A 19,522-nucleotide genomic window follows, 5' to 3' on the forward strand; every position below is an offset into this window, starting at 1 on the left:
AAATTAATTCCACTTTCATATATTTTTATTTATTTATGTGTTAGAGTAAAAATCAAGGGGTGGGACCCTCCATCGGGGGCAGATCTATTTTGACTTCCAGGGAGAACTGCCTGGGTGTAAGAAACATTGTCAGTTTGAGTAGATTCCTCCCACATCCCTTCTTACTGCTAAAATCTGGGGTGTCACCTGGGCAAAGAGAATAGTGGTATGCATCAAATCTCAGTAAAAATTTAATTTCCCAAGGAATGTTAGAAACCATGCTTACGTTAAGGCAACCCACAGCACAGAGTTAGCCTCCTGCTGAGAGGCCAGGTCTGCAGATCCACCTGAAAGCCACATGGCAGTCAAAACTTTGCATCCTATTTTATCTGTCTTTTTTCATGAACATGATGGAGCATACATAAGAAATTATGTGAAGAGAGGGTAAATATTATATAAAAGTATACTGCGGTATTGTTAGTAGTGTGGTATTTGTACTGGGAAACACAGATCAAATCTGCTCTTTGGTTAAATTGCTCGCTGGACCTCTTCCTCCCTTGACTGTGGAAGGAGGTGGAAGTGACTGTCTCCTTTTGTTTCTCAGGTGAGTGGAATGAATTCCAAACAGAACATATCTGGTTTTGTATATATATGTATGCATGTTTTATGTTAGACTGCTTTAAATTTTCAAATTTCACATGTATTTTTGCATGTCCAAGGCAGAGGAAGCAGTAGCTAGGTGACTGCATATAGAGCAAATACAATAGCTCAGCCCTGTGTGTTATTGTGGGGTGATAATATTCATGTGGTATTATAATAAGACTGGCAGAATGACGATCTCTACACTTTTCAAATTCAAAGGAAATGAGACAAGCTTGAAGCATCCCATAAAATGCAATTCTGTTTCACTAGCAACAAAGGAGTATCTTTGTCATCTTGGCAATGCTTAAGGATTAGGAGTTACCTCTCATATTAATGGATCTCATCTCCCCAGAAATGAGCTAGTTAGAACTGAAGTAGTGAAAGATCTCTGAATATAGTACTGAGGAGTGAATTTACTTAGAGGTGAAATTAGAAGTGAGATCTTGGCCAAAGACATCTTAGTTTGGATATTTACTCTTAGAATCTTTATAGTCAACTCCCCTTGGACTGTCTGCATTTCAGTGCTCTGAAACTTGGGAAAATAAAAAGTCATAACTCATCTTTTTTGTAGATAGATCTGGTTCAAGTAAGGGAGACCGTGAAATTGTAAGCTGTGTGTAGTATAGTACTAAAAGAAGTGAAATTCCTCTTTCTGAGGAATCTAAAGTGGTTGTGTGTTAACCACTCTGCCAAAGGTTTAATTTTAACTTTATCACTTATCGGAACAACATAAAGAAAAAGAAGTTTACTTTCTACAAGTTGCACACTAAGTTAATTCTGTTGTGATATGTAGAGTCCTGCTATTTGATACCTGCTATATGTATTATTCATCCAAACTACTGTAAAACTCCAAAACTTCATAATCTTAGCATTGAATGTTATTGCTTAAAAACCAACAAAACAAAACATGACTCCTAGCTATTTGTTATCCTCTCACTCCTCCTGTACCTTCTGGTACCCTCTGTACAAGGGCAGAAACAGTATGATGCTGGATGATCTGTCAGATGATATGGCTAATGTACAGTCCAAGGGAACAATGAATGACTAATAAAATTATTCATTACAATTGTTCGGTAAATGTTTAAAAGCAATCAAAAAATCTAGGAAAAAATACAATAAAGTCATAAAATGAAAGTGTACACCCTTAGCATCAGTCCCCTCAGCTACTTCATTTAAAATAAGCAGTTTTGAAAAAGAAAAGAATAGAGGAAAACTGCTTAAGAGATTTCAGTTTCCTAAATTTCCTTCCTGCCTTAGTTGGTTGGACCAGTAGTGAGATCAGAAGAACTTAAAAGATATTAATTAATATATTTTTTTCTTATTACTTGATTTATAAAATTAAATTTTTGTTCTTGTGACCTTTGTCATTCACTTTTCACCCCCATTTACATTTATCAGAGTTCTTTAGTCAAAGTACAAAGTGAAAACTGCAGCACTAATTAAAAATGATCAGATAAAATAGATGTGCATTAAATAGGATGGATGAGTCTTTCATTCGTTCTGACTTGAGTGCCAGAGCCCTGAAGCACTCCAAGAGTCCTCTTCGTTTCTTGTTCAGTCAGCCCACTGGATGCTCAGACAGCCCTTGCTCACAACATAGCTTGTGGCTTTAATTGAATCACAGATGGTAGGTGGTTGTCCCCTTAAAGAATCAAATTGACTTTTCATCTATTAGTTGGTTTATATTTGAGGGCTTTGATATATCCTGGAGACTCACATCTACCTTATTACAAAGTTATCTTGGAATAGTTCTGTTAATAGATGGGTGGTATTGCTGAAAATGATCTTGACTTTATGTAATTGAAAGTTGTAATGTGTCATTGGAGATGGTTTGAGGTTTGGCAAATTAAGGGCTTTGTTGATATCACTTGTACCTCCAGGCTTCACAGAAAAATAAGCATTAAGTATGCTACTAAAGTTACCCATTACATATTCTGTTACTACAATCTTTAAAAAAGTGAAATCAAGAATTCTAGAGTCTAAAACTGTGGATGGTATCAGTAAACCACTTCAGTTGAACTGGGGCCCTGAACTCCTGCTCCAAGGCATGTTTTATAACAGTTAAATGCTAATGAGAGTGGGCTTGTTACGTGGTGGGGTTTCACCTTCTTTTGTACTCTGCTACGCCGTTGCCTGACTCTGAGCCCTTACGTTTGTGTTTTATATGGATTAAAGCTATTGCATTTATTCCTTAGGAAATACCTGGAGCATGAAAGCTGTTATATTAAATTAGTTCATTACAATATTACATGCATAACTGCATAAACATCCATTCAGTCCTTTCTTTGATCACCTCTGATCTTGGCTTTTACTGCCACTGACTTCTACAAGCCTTTTTTTTTTTTTTTTTTTTTCTTCCCCAGCATGTTTTTTAATTCTAATTTGAAGTTGTCAAGAGCAGATTCTTTTATTTCCCATGATAATGGCTTGCCTATTTTTTTAATACTTTTGAACTTAAATCAGTTATACTGGGGGCATTTTTACATCAATGTTGAAAAGGCATTGATGTGCTGGCAGTGTTTTGCTGCTGCTGTGTGTGATTCACCTGGTAAAGCACTTTGCCTGTCACTGAAGGGCACTGCATAAACGTAATATAGTATTATTTATTATCATAGCACCACATTGCAAGCTACCTCCTGAATACATCAGTTACCAACCTACCTTGGCAGTTTTATCATCCCAATTTTCTTTCCCTTTTCTCCTTTTGTGTTTTCTTTACTTATGACTCCTTGTAGCATTGCTGTGGTCTTACTCCATAATTAAGTGCTAGCATCTTGTACTGAATCTACCTGTTTTATCACCTTGGGTCATTCATTTATTAGTTTATACTTCTTTAATGGATGTTTAGAGCAAGCAGAAACACTTTAGTCCTGCATTTGCTAATGTCAAGATTGTGCTTCTAATCTTAAAGATTTATTGTATTTGCTGTTGAATCCCAGTGATATATCACATTGTATTATATTTCACTTATGGTATGCATGATTAAAGCAGATAATAGGCTACAGCAGACAGCAAGCATATTTCCCTAGTTAATATCTGAAAACACTGTCTAGAAAACTAGTTGTTAGTAGCATCAGACTAAATAAATGTTAGATGCCTGAGGATTGAAAGCCAAGAGCAAACATGGTGGGGAAAAATGTAGACCTTGAGCTTGATTGACATGGTGCCGGTATTGCTTGAAGCTGCAGGAAACACTTAAGAGGTTTTCTGATATCTTACATATGGTAGTGAAAATGTGGCTTTTTCCTTGACCAGTCCTAGGATTGTCCTTAAAATAAGCTACAGGTCTATGGAATAAGTCGACATGTCAAACCTATTAAAAATGTGCTGGGAACGCTCGTTCATCCTAGCTGTAAGAGTGATTGTGCAGAAGACAGTAACACTGTTCCAACATCACTCCTATCAAAGGGATCAGCAGACAATGTGGTAGGGCCTCTGAAGGGGAAGAGCATACACTTAAGTTTGAACATGTTAAACCAGTTTCAAATGTTTACATAGGCACCACTTCAGGTGGAGGTTAAATAGGGTTGTCATCACTTCTGTTCTTCTGGATGGTTACTGCTGTGAAGGCAGATGTTCCTGACGGAGGGAGATAGTTCTAAGAGCCTAACTCTTTAAACTAAATGATGAGATAATCTCATTGGTTTTATTTTGATATCTGTTCACCTACTGAAGTGACTCATTTTGACAATACAATGTGCAATGAGTTTAAAACATTTCTTAAACGAGCAAGGATTCCTGCTGATATAAGCTCAGAATGTAAATATCAAAGATTTCTTGTTGTGGCACTTCTACTAGTGAGATAAAACATGCAGTCTTAAGCTATGGTATTATATCTAAACAATATAATTAAGTACTTTGTGCAATGTTGTAGAGATTTTACTCTGCATCGTAATATTATTTTATCTATATTCATTATTAGTCTGGTTAAGTTCAAAGAACAATATATTTTGCTCCATGGATTTTTATTTATTTTTTTTCCTAACAGTGTGAACCCTGAAGGAGGTTTCTTGTTTCATGTAGCATTTTCCTTTTAAATGGTAGGGAAAGGTGCCATTGCAGTAGATGACAGAGTTAATGCAGTATGGACTGAACTGTGTTACTGCGAACAAAAACATCTCATGCAGTATAATGTGATGTGTAGTTTTAGATAATTTCCTCTGGCTTTCATAACTGCTGTGCTACAGTGCTGAAAGTATGACTACAAATTTCCAATGGATATTGTCTGGCAAAGCTGAGACTACGGAGTAGGAAAAGAAACCTCAAACATGAAAAAAGCTGAAGAGATGAATGGCTTTAATACTTCTGTGAACCACTCTAAATCTGCTCATACTAGAAATGCATGCAATTATCCATAAAATAAATTGTCTTTGTCTCATAATTGTCTTAGCTAATTACCTTTTTAGCAAATTAAAAGGTGAGAAGACTGAATACTTATGTCTACATTTCTTCAGCAGTGCTTGCTTATATTGTTCCTTTGTTCATTGATGTGAATCTCCAGTTTAAAAGTGTTAGATTTCCATTTTTTCCTGGTACCCCAAGCAAAGCCAGGCAGTGCAATCTGCTGCCTGTAAATAGAAGTGTTCTATAATTGATGAGATCCACAGGTCTCTCTTTCTACAGTACTCTTTCCAAATGGGAGAAAATACTCTAAATAAAAGCTGCTTGCAATTAAAAATCATATCACACCTTTACAATGCTTGCAGTGCCCTCAGGGCTGTTTTTTTTTTTTTTTTTTTTTTTTTCTACCAAAGCTGAAGACTGACTGGACTGAAAAGAAAATGTGTATTATGGGAGTGGAAAGAAGCACAGAGAAAGCTTGTTTTATCACTAAGTGAAACGTATGAGAATGCCTGTAGAATTAACTTGGTTATCCTGCCTTAACATTAAACCTTTTATGTTCCAGAATTTGCACAAGTCCTGATCTATGAATAGGAAGAAATTTAACAGCTAGAAAGATAGAGATCTAAGCTGCTTAGAATTGGTTCATCTTGTTTGGATAAGATTTATCATAACAGCATCCCAGCCGGGAGGCAGAACCATAGCAGCACTACCAATGTTCTTGCTATTTTCCATTTCTCTGGCAAAACATCCAGATAGATAACAAAGGAGTTAGAAAATGACATGAATTTAAAAATGTGAGTCTCTATTGTATGCCTGTGGAATGATACAGTGTGCCAAGTAGTATTCAAAAACTTATAATTGCGTATATCTGACTGTCAGCAACTGTTTTGTAATCATCTTGGGAACAAAAACATATAGGGGCACAGTCTGCCCAAGTCTTGTTCCAATAATTAGCAATGCCTCAGAGGTTCATTTCATCAAAAGAACCCCAAATTTTAACACCCTTGAAAAAGGTCTGCACTCCAGATGAATTAGGGAGCTTTTTCTATGTAGTCTGTTCAGTTTAAAACTTGAACAGAAGAAATATTACGTGAGTGTTTTCAGAGCACTCTCCTGTTGTTCTGGCAATCCATGTGGGAAACAGGGCTCTCTACTACTCACTGCCTGAAATAATATTCCTTGAAAAAGAAATCAGCATCCCAGTTAATTTACCTTTGTTGTTATTATTCCTACTTCAAAGCTGTATCAGAATTATTGTGTGATCATTTGCTCTGTGCTATCTGCACAGATACATCTGACTTCCAGAAGCAAATGCAATAAGGCAGAAAGAATCATCTTTGATCCTTTCCCACTGGATTATAGGATAATTTGTTTGGCCTTTGAACATGCGTTGAATTATAGGAAGGCACGTGACAAGTAATTGCACTGAGAAAACCCCTATAAGCTACTCCCTAGAAGGAAAGCAGCACTCTGGTTTTCATTTATATCCCCAGATCACCCAGATTAACCCAGCAGTAAATGCCCCCTGTATTCAGTTAAGAGGTTTTTGTGCCTGGATGGGAGAGGAGTTAGAAGTTACCTGGCTGGGAGCCTGGGTCAGTGCTGCAATATAGATTACCTAGGTCAGTGTTGGTGCAATATACCTTGCATAATATGTCATAAAGATTGAGTACTGCTGTTCCACAGATAGCGCTTGTATGGTCCTTTCTCTCTTTGTGTAACTTCAGGTAGAGTTCTGCCCAGGGAATTTTGTACTAGATTGGCACTTTTTTTCTTCCCCTGTTGTGTTTGAAACTGAAAACTTGGTCAATCCAAGGAAGGATTGAGATAAGGCAACAGAATACCCATATGGAACATTATCCACTACAGAATCCTGATAATAAAACCAACCACATAACAGTATTGAAAATACTCAGTGCCCTGGAACTCCCCTTTAGCTAGAATTGTTAAAGCTGTTTGAGCTTGGAGGAAAAAAATCTGCCTCCTCTGTGAGTCTCTGTTCCTACTCCTTATTTAAAGAGCTTTGAGCCAGTGCGCCTAGAGGGGACAAATTAATTAAAATCAGTAGAGGTTTTAAAACATGAAGGTGATGCAAAACAATGTTAGAGGCCAGATTCTCAGGTGGTCTGAACTAATACATGTCAGTGACTTCAATTAAGCTATGCTAGTTCCCTTAACATCAAAGAATTTGGCTCTAAGACTTTGTGATCTGTCCAGAGACTTTCTGCTTAAGAAGCCGTTGAGCCAGAGAACTACTGAAGACAGAGTGAAGGTTTCTGAATTGGTATGTCAAGATTAGAGGTTTGGCAAATGTTTTTTTTGTTTTGTTTTGTTTTTGTTTTTGTTTTTTGTTTTTGTTTTTTTTTTTTTTTTTTTCCTCCAGACCAAAACCTTTATTTATTTATTTATTTTTTCAAAGGGGGAAAAAAGACCATTTTGAGCTAAAGTGATGCTTTTTTGCATTTCTTGTTTGACTTATCTTGCAAGTTTAGCCATCTTCATTGGCCCTATTAAAAGAAAAATTGGAAACCTTTTTTTTTTTTAAAAAAAAATAAATTAAAATTCAGAATAATTTAGTAGCTTTTTTTTCTTTTTTTCTTTTTTTTTTCATATTCAGATTGTGAGCCCTTACTTCATCCATCCTGGCTTGCTTGACAGGGCCTTATAGGAAATCTGTTTCAGAGATCTCCCTTATGCTGGAGTTTCCTGCCCTGGACTTCCTTTGGCTGCTATTTGCAACTTTTCTCAGACTCTGTCTGTATCTGCATTGCAGGAGCAGTAGCTCTGTCTAAGGGTCTCTTTCTCACCCCAATAATGCCACGTTCATCATGTTGTTTAGTGTGGGTTAATACTGCAGTTCCAGCTGCATGCTTGGGTGGAAGGCAGAGCTGGGTGGAAGCTGCAAACTAGGTGATGTGTTAGATTTGATGCATGTGGGATCATAAGGTACATAGGATATCCTGGTGCTTTGAGCATGTGATATGTTTTCTAGGAGGTATTCCTAACGAGTGCATTTCTTTGCTTTGCTTCTTTACTCTGCTGTACAGTTCAGAAGACAGAGAGGAATTGTTGGATATGAAAGACCAAAGGGGACAATCAAAGGAGCTTTCCTTTGTTTGTTAGACTTCTATTCTTTCACTCATTGGCCTCCTTGTTAGCTAAGTGCTGTAATAAAGCAATGATAAACTATAACTGAAGAAGCGAGAGGTCCTAGGTAACACTTTAGTATGTAAAAACATGTGCTTCTTCCAGCTCAGTGTCACTTTCATGAGAGTATCTGCAATAAAGAAACAACAGTACATCTCTTTTGTCAGTTAGCTGTCTGCTTCAAGATGTGAGTCCAGATGTCTACCAGGAAACAGATGTATAAACTACAAAAAAGATACATCAGCTACATTATTCGGTGAGTAACAACATAAATTCTGCTACACCCCTCTATGCATTAAAACATGTCTGCTTTTTTTCACTCAAGAAAGCTCTTCTGTTCAGAACGATGACATACCACTTTCTGTTTTTGAAATCTCCATAATTTCCTTGGCTAATAAACATCCTAATACTTATTTGTGGAGAGTTATAATATACTCCTGTTCAGAAGCCATCTGTTTGTTTATACACAGATATTCTGTGCTATCACTTCTTGTCAGTTTTATTTCTTTTTCTTTCACTATTTAGTCATGAGAGACATATTACTCCTAACATAATTACTTCTTGTCTTGCTGACCTAATGTTAATACTACATGAAGATTTTGAACCTTTAAATTTGACAAATATGAAGGCACTGTGTCTCTTAAAGGTCTTAAAAGAAAGAAATCCAGAAAGTGACAGAAATGCAGTGACAAATACTATCTGTCTTAGAGATGCCAACAAGAAGTTATGAAGGATAATGAAAATTCTGTAACATCAAATAAATTTGCATAGTACAAACAAGTAAAAAAAACAGTAACGGTAATCTCTTGGATAACAAAGGATGAAGAGGGGCATAAAGTTGGTGGTCCAGGCCTCACATTCATTCTAGAGAGCCTTGGATGGCCAGAAGGCCTCTACACTTCCACTGGCATATCTAAGTGGTGGGAATAGAGAGAAATGATATGAAGTCATGCTGTCTATCTTCCCCAAAATACCCAGCCTTGGGTGCCCAAGATGCATGGAAGCTGTAGATCCAACTGAGAGAAGGGGAGAACCAATACTAACAAGACTATATTGTGTAGCTTATTTACACTTATGGTTTTCCCTCTTCAAGCTAAAACCGAGGTCAGGAAAACAGTGTTAAGCAAGTCAAATAACTTAAACACTGTGACCGGTAGTAAGAAGCTACAGTGTTGGTTAGTAAGGTAAGACTGAAGTTATTAGGGACCAGTGCCATTAATTGGCTTTTATTACACAGTTGGATCTTTTCTTTCTTGTTGAGACTAATGTGAGGACTGCAGTCAAGACTAACTGTTGACAAACAAAGCATAAAGTTTTCAGGTGAGCACTGGATCATTCCGTTTTCCAGAAAAAAAAAAGATGTGATTTTATGAAGAGGTTTTGTATTAGCAAGGTTTGGTATTGTCAAGTTATTTTGTGATGATGAGTCTTTCAATTTATAAAAAGACTAGAGTTGGGTTTGGTGATCAATTTATGGTTAGGCAATATATGATCTTGCATGCTTGGATTTGGGAAAGATGTGGCTTGCTGCCTTTGGCAGATACATTTATCTTGTTTTTTAGCATTTAGGTTATGTCTATGTGAGTATTTCATCATAGCATTTCATACATTACCTCTGTCTCTGTGCCATTATCATTGTTACCTAAGTAGCCCAGCTTTCTTGCTGCACACCTTTTTAGATCATGAATGCTACCAGAGTTCTGCAGTAAATGTTTCTCCAAGTTCCTTAACTCCCTCATTACCTTTTCAGTAAATAAGACTGGTAAACTTATTATGGATCACAGTCAAAATTTGCATGCCCTTATTTTACTGTCCTTTACCATCTGTGCCAGTACTTGATTGATTAGCAACAGATCCATTTGGGAGCATGAATGTAGAAAGTAAAAGTACCTTTTAGAATGGTAACGAAACCTTGTCTTTCTATGGTTAAAATAATTAAGCTCTTATTTATTTTTGGCTAGTCAGGGCTGCTTCTTGTTCTACTGCCTGACAAAGTTGAGAAAAGTGTATTTCCTGCCTTTGACAACTAATACTGTTTTGTTTCTAAGAAAAAAGTATCTCATGAAAATGTTGAATGAAATTGTTGGGTAGTAAAGGTAGAAAAAATATTTTCTGTTCCCCCTCCTGCCCTACCTCCTCTCAGTTCTTTGTATCCAAAAGAGAATGTCACACTTTATACTGGAAAATTACAAAGATACAATTACCTGTCACTAGCATATTATTAGCTTATGCAGATATACTCAACAACATGGTCAAAATTTCATATACTCTGTCACCGCCTGATGGCATTGTAGCCGTGTCATGCTCTTTCAGGAACTTTTTTTGTTGCTGTTACTTTTAGTACACCCTGACTTTGAGGCTTGAAGTCCTTTATTTCCCAGTAGATGGTCAGGTGTATAATTCAAATACAGAATTTATTTGAAAGGTCCACCAAGAGAGAAAGCTTATCTTCCTAAAATACTTTGTTGTATCACTTCCGACTTCTTTATATAGTACGTTGCTAGATTTTGCAAAACATTAATATTTCCCAGTGAAATCCTTATGGAAATTTCATGACATCTGAGGATGAGATAGAAAGCCAAAATTGCTCTCATTTAGTAATGAGAAATTGAGGTACAATAAGATCATGGAATCCCTTTAATTTGGAATGTATAAGACTGTTAGGGAATTTTCAAGGGGGGAACATTCATTGACATGTGGTTTGACAACACCTTGCAGTTTATTAACTGGGAAGTGATATATGGGAAGTGGAGCTCCAAAATAAATTTAATCGAGGGGAACTGGAATAGCTAATGGTAGTGTATCTTTCCCTGCCATACCTGCAAATACTGATTAGATGTTGTTTATTGCCAGTGAAAGGCAAAGATGAAAGTTCAGCTAGGTATTAGACAATGGGTTTTAAAGAATGATGGATTTGTCTATATTTTGAATTTCAGGAACAATTATCTGGTAAAATCTTGAAGTCTGGAAAAACAAACAAACAAAAAACACACAAAACAAAAAATTCAGTAGTTCCAATAGCTTTCCACAATGTGAAGGGCTAAAAGAAAATGCAGAGAGGAGCTAATATGGCTTCATCTTTAGTGATATACCTTGTCCCTGTGATCTAGACTGCTTGTCTAGATTTGCTAGAGAAACTGAGAAGTTCTAATACTAGTAATTTTAAGAAGTCTGGGAAGTTTCTGAAAATGTAACTCCCAGTAATAAAGATGGTGATGAAACTGGAATATCAAATGAGAAGCATGAGATTGATTTTTATACAACCTTATAATATTTTGACTTTCCAAAAAGGTTTCTATATTGATTTCTAAATAGAGAAGAGATGTATTTTTATCACAGGGATAGCTCAAAATTTATGGTTTGGAATAGAAAAATTTTGTTGTTTCCTATCCTTCCTGTAGAACTGAAAATGTTTAATAATGCTAGTGCTTGAGTATTGATCAATGTCTGGGATTATCTGTCTGTGCCAGCATTTTCTGATCATCCTCATTTTCATGGAGTGCTGTTCTGCCTGAGTTTTCCCTCAGAATTTAATATTTCCGCGTTTTTCAAATATAAAGTGTGGGATGAGATCTACAGTCATAAGATGTTGTGCTGTCAAAGAGCTCTTTGCTCCTGGAGCCATCAGCATGTGTGGTTCTATTACAGAAAGCAAACAAGCAGCTGCTGAAGGCAAGGAACAGTAGGGTAGCAACAGGGGGCTTAATTATGCTCAAACTGCACAATATTTAGGTGCACCTGGCATCCTTTGTTAGGGTATGAAAGTTTTTATTACAAAGATGTCTGTGGAAAAAAGCCATTTACGATTCAGCAAACTCTCTGAAAAGGCATTTTATCACTCTAAATTCTAATTCAGTGAGTCTTTTTTTTTTAAGTGCACCCAATAGTTGTCAGGTGGTGCTTCTGGAAATAACAGACCTGTCACACTGGAACTTTAGGTAAAAAACAAGGTTACTTAATTACCTGCAGGAATTATATTCAGCTATGGTGCGTTGCCCATGTGGAAAGTATCTCAGGCAGAATGTGTGAGGTGAGTATACAGCACCAGACAGGGAAAGTGGGAAGGAAAAACCCATCAGTTTGGTGCCAATAGCATTCCTGGAGAGTCAGGGTGATCTCCACCCTCTTCTGATTTGTTTGGAGCTGTGCATCGTCTACTGGAACATCTCTCTTCTGCATCTGACGTAACTGTCCTATTTGAGGACACGTGTGTGGTTGGTTTGCTTTTTTGTTTGCTTCTTTCTGAAGCAAACAGTTTAATCTGACTTCTGTTCCCTCTTATTGCAAGCAGCCGTGCCCTTGTTAGCCTTGAGTGCCCTGAAAAAGCTCAGTGTTTGGACTAAGCAGATCTTATGTGCTCCTCCTGGTGCTGTTTTTTCCTGATCCTAAACCTCTGAGTCAATGGAAGGATTGCATTCGTTGACTTTTGGTAGTTCTGTCAGGAAGCTGGACAGCTGAAGAATGAGTGTTACAGGATTGCGTTCAGTCTTCTGTCAGTTTAGGATTAAACAAGACAGCAATATTTCAATGTGTATGTGTACAGACTCACTGATATCTTCATGTTTTTTTTACTGTCCCATTTTAAAAATGAGTAAAATAAAAAAAATAATATCAAAAACAAACAAAAACCTCGAATAATCTCCTTAGCTCTGTCCATCATATTTCAGATTGTTTCAAGAAAATTTGGGCATTCTGAGCAATATGTAATTTTTTTTTTTAGTTTACATAGTCTTATTGAAGCTTATCTGAAAAATCATCTCCTATTTGATTACAAAACAAAACAAAACAAAACAAAAAAAAACAAAAAACAAACACAATAGAATGCAAGTTTAAGCCAGAAAACATGGTCAGGGTGACAAGCAAATGCTTATTTCCTTTTGTTGCAGTCTTACCATATCTAAGAAGAATTTCTAAAACTGTCAGTCATCACTGAGATGGATATTAGTATTCATAAATGATCTTTAGCATTTTTATGTTATTCTGTGAAGGTGAACTTTATTTTGGATTTTTGTTCATTAACATCAAGAGTTTCCCCCAAGCCTGATATGTCTTTTACTTACTCAGCACATTAAAATGCCTGGCTTTGAGTCTACAATGTGTTAAAACTCTGCTTTATATTTTTCCAGGGCATAAGGTATAAGTTTTTTAAGAAGGTATAAAAGTTTACTTAAACTTTTACTTAAACATTCTTACCTTCCAAACCCTTGAGGAGAAAATAGTGTGTATGTGTAAATGAATTTAAGCTTTCCTAACTCTTATTTTGAGAAAGCAATAATATTCTGAGAAGTTCTCACAATAGCAGACAATCTTGAGTAACATCAAGAGAAAATGTGACCTACCAATAACATCTGAGGGGTGTGTGTGTGTGTCTATATATCTATATAAATATAAAATATAAAGAACTTTTTCACAGAAATGGGAGGAGAACAATCTTACATTAACCAAACACTTCTTAATTTCTTCAAATCGTCTCAGTTTTGAGCTGCTAAAGTTGATCCAGTACTCTATACCATCCTAGCATTTCCCTGGAGCGTTATAGTACTTAAAGATGACTGTAGTAGAATTCTAACACGATAAAATGTATTGAGCTTTAAAGGTAAGAGCACTTCCTTTTATTTATTTATTTAATGAATTTTAAAGTCAGTAATGAAAAACGTCATTCCTACACAGGTCCTTATTTTACATATGAAGTTCTCAACACCTGAATGGCTTGATTTATCAACCTAGTGGAAAGAGATTTTGTTCAACATCAGACTTTTATATTCCAAATTTGTTGGTGGAACAATATCTAAGTCCCTAAAACCTCAGAAAAAAACAACTCAGAATTTTAACTTTTTTTGTGCTTTTTTAATAGCCTGGCATACTTTCCATAGCATAAAACTAAATATCTTACTAGGGTATTGTTAAATGACATCTCCAATTATTTTTTTCCTTTCATTTCAAACTGAAAGACATAAATTTTACTCTGATAGTCCACGTAATCTTGCTCTACCTTGCATAATTTTGAGTCTATCCAGTTGTATTACACTTTAAATGGAGCTTGAAACATGTCTAATTTAGAAAATATTTACATATAATCAAGGAAACATGACAGGGAAATCTATTTAGTAGAAATGCAATCAGCACTGTAATTGATTTTGGAAATCTTTCTAGGAGGACACAGTTAGTTTAGCAAAACAGTTATGGCTTCGTATATTGCACACAGAGGAAACCAGCAAATTGCGCTTCTCATTTATTTACCACCTTCATTACTATAAATAATATTATTGTGTGGATGCCGTTTTTATCCATTTAGCAAATTTGCTTTGTCATGACTCAGTAGAACAAGCTGCATTTCTGCATTTTCTGTGTGATATTCTTTTCATCATTCAGGTGGTGTGGGGGGTGGCATGAGATGTAATCAAAAGGAAAAACAAACAAACAAAAACAAACAAAAAAAAAACACCACCAAAACCAGAAAAAGTAACTGTTTTGCTTTACAATTGAGTGTGCACAAAGAGAATTCATGCAAAGAACAAGTCGCACTTGAGATCCTCACACTATCACCCTTGATTCAAAATTTTATACTATCCTGGATTTTGCCAATGATTGAAATGTTATAAGAGTTTAGAATATGGAGTCAACCTTTAGCCTGCCAATTATTGGGAAAACACTCTGGTTTCTTACTATGATCCTCAATACCCTATAATACTTTGAAATAACTGGATAGAAATGATCTATTTTTGCACGCTGTGTTTTGCTGGCAATGTTGGGAGCTAACTAGTTGAGGGGCACAGCTCAGCTGATAAGAAGGATGACAAAGAAGAGCTTTAGAGTTGGTTGCTTCTAGGGTCTTCCTACTGAAGGAATTTCTTTCTTCCCTTTCCAGTTTCCTCAGAGACATTCATCAGTATTGTGTGAGTACAACTTTGCCTACACTTTTCACTTAATTCCTCAGTGTTACATTTGTAGTCGGTTATATGTCAAGTATAATTTTCTTCTCACTTTCTATAGTTTCATTGATGTACAAATATTGATGAAGCTAATTTACGTGTAGGTGATGTTTTATTAAATACTTTTATATCACTCGCGTATCTAGCAGTACACTGATTCTTGGAAAACAGCCATGTTTTTAAAAGCTAGCACTAAGCTGATGCATTATGTGATTTGTGAATCAGTGACCAAGAGATGAGGGTTGTCACTTATTGAAACTATCTGTGAAAATAATAGATATGGCTCCAGGCTTGTGATGGATACTGTTTATTTCCATTTGTATTTTAGATAATTCAGTTCACTTCTTAAGCACATGAGTATCCATTGTCTACTAAAGGAAATAGGATATAAATCAAATCATTCTGGCTCCTGGGTTCAGCAAGAACTCATAACTCTTCTTTTCATTTCATTGTTTTTCACTTTAAATATTGACATGTGCAGCACTTGAGCCAGCTGCTTAAAAGTTTCTTTCATGTAACTTAGTGACAGGCTAAGTAGCTGTACCAGCGTAGAAAAATACATCTTCCCTTTAATTTTCATTGCTATGGTTGTGTGAATTTAATATAAAGTTACAAATATGTTGGAGGTGAAAGCAGTCGGTGTTAGATTTTAAAAGTAATGAATCTTTATACTGGTCCAAACAGAAAATATAATATGCAATACTCACTCTCTCCATTGAGACATTGAGCAAAACACAAAATGACGATATAGGCATAAAGGGGAGGCTTAATTCTGCCAGGAAAAAAAAAAAAAAAAGCTGGGATCCTACTTGTCTAGCAGTACTTCAGGAGCTGGTGAATCAAGTTAGAAAAGATTCTTTTTCACCATTAGTTAATGAGCTTTCTTACTGTGACGAGAGTTAGGGTGTTAAAAACACAGATAGTTTGAGACTACTGTACTACTAAAGCAAGGTGTAATGTATTTCTGCAGAAATTGCTACAAAGATTTTAAAATATTTAGCATTAAATGTTCTAGGAAAAAAGTTCTAACTTTGATAGGATAGTTCTGAACCAATTATAATAGCGTCATTTTCTAGGCAGATTATTTTCATACAAAGGTGAAAATTATTTTAAAATAACTAAAAATCTTCTTTCCAGAGTCATGACACAATAACTAAATTAAAAAAGAAAATCATTGGATTCGATCAGAAATGTGTGAGTCAAGTCTAGAATAACACATGGAGTAAGCAAGAATAATATGCATGAAAAAAAACGGGTATGTTAGTTCACTCTTTAGTCATGGTTATTTTCATGTTTTTCATTTACTCTATGCATGGAAGGTTACTGTTAGAGTTTCAGAATTATTTAAAAATGATTTAATGATTTCTTTGGACCCATATTGGAAACTTTTTTGGTTCACAGAAACTGGAAATTTGATGCAGTCTGCATTGTTGTGGTGGTTGTTATAATACTATATACTTCTGTGGGAATGAAAAAACATTTCCAGCATCTTAAATGCCCACATGATTTATGTGTCCAACTCCCAAGATTGTGTGTGCTTTTTGGTTTTTCTTTTTTTGTCTTTTTCTACTGGTAGACACATTATATGCAAGCTTTCCTCACAGACGTTTCCATACGGAAAGCATATTGAGTTTTATGTAGCAGTGAGGTCATAATTCAAGTTGCACCCTTGTACTCAGAATCCTCAGCCCATATCTTTTGAGTTTATCTCAGCATCTCACTTAGAACAATCATGCTCTTAGCCAGGATGTCAAAGCTAAGAAGGAAGCATTTTCCTTTTTATTGTGTAGATCTCATTTAGATGAATTACAGAAGGGTCACAGCTTTTCATTACAGATAATCACTTTTATTAAATTGCAGACACCGTTGTTTCTTCCTTCATATGTATTGAGAGCCAGACTGGAAGTAATCCAAGCAGCTTCATTTTTGCCTGAAGTAGCAAAAGAAGTAAGAAATTGCCTCTTTTAAACTGTATTTCAAGCTTCTATTGTTTAAGATTCCTAAGAAAAGTACAGAGGGTAAAGGCAGTTAGTAAATTATTTTAAGAATCTAAGAGATACAACTATAAAGAAATCTTTAAAGATGCTTCCTTACAGCCTGTTTCAACATCATAAAACCACTTACGCATTCTGGGTGTATTATCTTCTCCTGCACCGGAACAGCAAGTTGATGCATCAGTTCTCGCCAGAAGACAATATTGCATCAGTTCTACCAACTGTTTTTTATATCACTCAAGGTAAAATACGTATACTGTACTGCAAGAGACCTTTCAGGAGCTCTCTAGCAATGGTACAGTAGGGTTCCTCATACCCTTTCATCTCCTTCATACCTCATTTAGTAACTACAGTTTTTCCAAATTTTTCATCCTTTTTTTTTCATCCTTTCTTTGGAAATATATTTCTCCAGTTAACTCAATAACAAAAGAAATCTATTTCCATTATCGTCCTGACTGAGAAAACAGGTTTATGGTATTTTATTGAAGGGTTTTATTTAATGCATGTATACACAACAGAAGTAACTGATCAAAAACTTCCTTAAAATGCTTCAGGAAAAAAAAATAATCATACAGAAAGAGCACCATTACCAAAGTCCCATGACTTCTAGTTTTCACATAAAAAAAAAAAAAAAAAAAAAAAAAAAGCTCTTCCTTTAGCATATAATGGATTGTGAAGTATGTGCAACCAAACACAAAGATTATAGTACCAGAAAGTCAATATGAGTATTTTATGAATCCAGGTGGATATGAAACAAGAATTGATCTAACTCTATAAAGTCCCTTTCTGACCATGTTACATGCCATAACTCAAACTTCTGTTTATTCTGTTTGAACTCAACATGGAAAAAAAAATCCATAAAATGAAATGCAATAGTAAATAAAGGATGTTAGTGTTTGGACGTAACATCAAAACTGTCAGCACCTGTAGAAGAGTTACTTTGGGAAAACTGTTTATGTCTCTTTTTATCTTTCTGCCTCCAATTGTCAATTCTGAGTGTATGGAAGCTGCAAAAACTTCAGTTAGTTTCTGTTCAATGTAATGCATGTTATTTTCTGCTCATATACAGTCAATGTTTCAGTAATAGCTCACCACCTGCAAAAAAGGTGATTTCTGTAGTATATTACTGCAAAATTATATAGCCATAGGGAGAAACAGTAGTGGCTGCAGCAGCAAGCATTCTTTAAAGTGTTTTTAGTACTTGATGTCATTAAAAATGATGTTGGTAGTGTACATAAAAGAATTGTACTTTGTTTTTTGAAAGTGAGCAACAAATTATTGTTTATTCACTGAACTTCTGCAGTTCCTATACACCTCAAAAATACAGCATTATGTTTTGATAGTGTTGAGAAAATGTAGGCATAAAGGCCTATGCTGTCCAGGAGTGTAAAGTGGTTTTGCTTCACACTTTTCAACTGAATTGTGCCAGGCTTATGAGTTAAAAATAAAAGCCAGAGCTGAAACAGAAAGATGGCTCAGCAACCGAGAGTCATGGATTAAGTGCCACGAATTACCTTTAACAAATTGCACTCAGATTTTTAAAAGCATTTAACTTTATTTTTATTAACTATATGCTTATAAATAGATATAGCAAGATTGAGAGTGCCAGAGCCCTAGAGAAACCACATATATACTGAATTTGTTACACTAGCCACAGTTTACTTCATCATAATCCCACACCCAACAACACAATATTTTAAAATGTTATAATTACTCATAGGAATCCCATTGTTGGCAAGTTTGTTCAGTTTTATTACTGCAATGTAAGAGCCATTTCTAAAAATATCAGGTAACTTTCCTTTTTGGTTTGGGTGCTAGATTAGGTAGGTTCTGTAACTTCAAATTCAAATTAAAAAATGAGTTTAGGAGAGGTCAGTTCCTGGTGGAAATTGAGGAGTGCGACTTGGAAGGAGGGAAATGAAGTTATAGTTCACTATCAAATTCTTAGGATACATGAATGAATATATTTGGATCAAATCTGCATTGCATGTGCTCTGGTAGAAAGTAATTTCTAGTTCTGGATCAAGTTTTTTTAAATGGCTTGATTAGACAATTAATAATTGTCCTTAATCATTTTACTGTTTTAGCTGTGAATGGTAAGTTCTTATGGTATGAACTATTTCTGCAGGGTTTTATCAAAAATCCTTTGAATACATTTAGTATTTCGGTTGTCTCAACATGTATGTTATACAGCTGTATAGTCATACGAGCATTGCAACACTGATCCCTGAAAACCTGCAAGGTGTGAAAGTCTCACGACTTCAGTGCCCTGTCCCGTTACACGTACTTGAGCAAAGCAGGGGCATGCGTGACCTTGCAAACCTCTTAAAGACAAAGATTTCATGCACACAAGAAGGTCAGTGTTTCCCTGTGGGAGCAGAATGACTTCCTGCTGTTTATCAACTGACGGTGTCTGAATTATAACCTGTTCTTAGTTAGCAGGCTTCAGCTTCTTTACCTTGATGATAGATGAATTATTGTTTC

General features: G+C 35.7%; 1 long non-coding RNA gene across 1 annotated transcript; it reads left to right on the forward strand.

The window, feature by feature from the left end:
* The first annotated feature begins 8,229 nt into the window (after positions 1 to 8,229).
* Positions 8,230 to 18,377, forward strand: LOC119718624 (uncharacterized). Its single transcript, XR_005269740.2, has 4 exons — positions 8,230 to 8,368; positions 14,981 to 15,008; positions 16,182 to 16,299; positions 16,905 to 18,377. It is a non-coding gene; the product is annotated as an uncharacterized lncRNA (long non-coding RNA).
* The last annotated feature ends 1,145 nt before the right edge of the window (positions 18,378 to 19,522 follow it).

Source organism: Anas platyrhynchos, chromosome 16 (genome assembly GCF_047663525.1).
Source record: "Anas platyrhynchos isolate ZD024472 breed Pekin duck chromosome 16, IASCAAS_PekinDuck_T2T, whole genome shotgun sequence".
Taxonomy (NCBI): domain Eukaryota; kingdom Metazoa; phylum Chordata; class Aves; order Anseriformes; family Anatidae; genus Anas; species Anas platyrhynchos.